This window comes from Teleopsis dalmanni, chromosome 2 (assembly GCF_002237135.1).
Source record: "Teleopsis dalmanni isolate 2A chromosome 2, ASM223713v2, whole genome shotgun sequence".
NCBI classification, from domain to species: domain Eukaryota; kingdom Metazoa; phylum Arthropoda; class Insecta; order Diptera; family Diopsidae; genus Teleopsis; species Teleopsis dalmanni.
Window position 1 is genome coordinate 232,055,341 of NC_051847.1, and position 1,593 is coordinate 232,056,933.

A 1,593-nucleotide genomic window follows, 5' to 3' on the forward strand; every position below is an offset into this window, starting at 1 on the left:
AATACCATTGCCACCCCGAGAACAGACAACGCAAAATAATATTCCACAATTGACACAGCAGCAGCAGTACACGCAACATACGTTACACGTACCATATACACAACCTAGAACCATGCAGGCAACAGTCATCGATCAGGCTAGAAAATGGGCGGTCCGATTTGATGAGAGCGGCGATCCGTTGGCGTTTGTGGAGCGTGTGGAAGAGTTAGCGAGTGGATATGATATTGCTAAAAATATGCTACCTCGTGCGATGCCAGAATTGCTGAAAGGGCAGGCCTTGGTATGGTTCCGTCACAATAAAGGGGACTGGGACCACTGGGAGCAGTTCAAATTCGATTTTCTAGAATTTTTCCTTCCTCATCGTTACTTCGAGCGCTTAGAAGACGAGCTAAGAAACAGAATGCAGAAACCTGGGGAATCATTTAAAACTTACGTGTTGGAATTGCAGAAGTTGATGCAACATTTGAAAATGGACGATGGAGCAAAGCTTGAACGATTCTACCGAAATAGTTTAACAGAATACAGGCTGCATATAAAGCGACGCGAGTTTTGTACATTACGAGAGCTGATGTTACTCGCTAACGACTACGAAGCAGTTCGGGACGAAGGAAAAAGCAGAAAACCAAGGGAATCGTTTACAACACCAGAACGACGAGATAAGCCGATGGTACTGGCAGCAGTGGAACCAATAAACCTAGCTTCAGCTTGCTTTCGATGTGGACGACAAGGACACCAAGCGCGAGGATGTCAGAACCCTCGTATTCTCTTCTGTTGGCAGTGCGGCCGACGTGATGTACGAACAATTGATTGCTGCCGAAAAGTTCCGGGAAACTTCCAGCGGTCACGCCGTCCAGAAGCAAGGGGCGTGACCGACATTCCAACACCGTCTCAGAACCATTCATAATTGAAAATAATCGTCTTCTTATAAAAATATTCATTCAGGATCAACAGATGACAGCCATGGTTGATACAGGGGCCAGTAAATGTTTTATTCATCCGGGCATAGCAAAACATTTATATGGCAAACACGACGAAGTAGATTTGGTGGTACGTTTGGCAGATGGTTCACCGCGGAACATAAATACAATAATTCACACATCACTGCGAATCGGGGCCTGTGACTATGCAGTTGAACTATTAGTGTTAGAAGGAATGGTACATGATATGGTCTTGGGGATGGACTTCCTGGTTTCGGCGTCAAGTATCTTCAAAATAGGGGAAAATACAGTCAAACTTAGTAAAACTACAAATGTGAAACGAGGGATGGTAATGCTGAATTCTACAGTAAGTGAATCGGAACATGTGGACAAATTCTTAGCTCGCGAATTAGCGAAGTTCGACACTCTTGAAGGACTGTCCAATATCACCACACATTCCATCACCATGAAGGATGACAGACCGATTAAGCAAAGATACTATCCTCGAAACCCGGTCATGCAACAAATACTGGACAAAGAAATAAATGAATTATTACAAAAAGGTTGTATCGAACGCTCTCATAGCCCTTATAGCTCACCGGTGGTATTAGTGAAGAAAAAGGATGATAGTTGGCGACTTTGCATAGATTATCGTCAGGTAAATGCACACTCAATA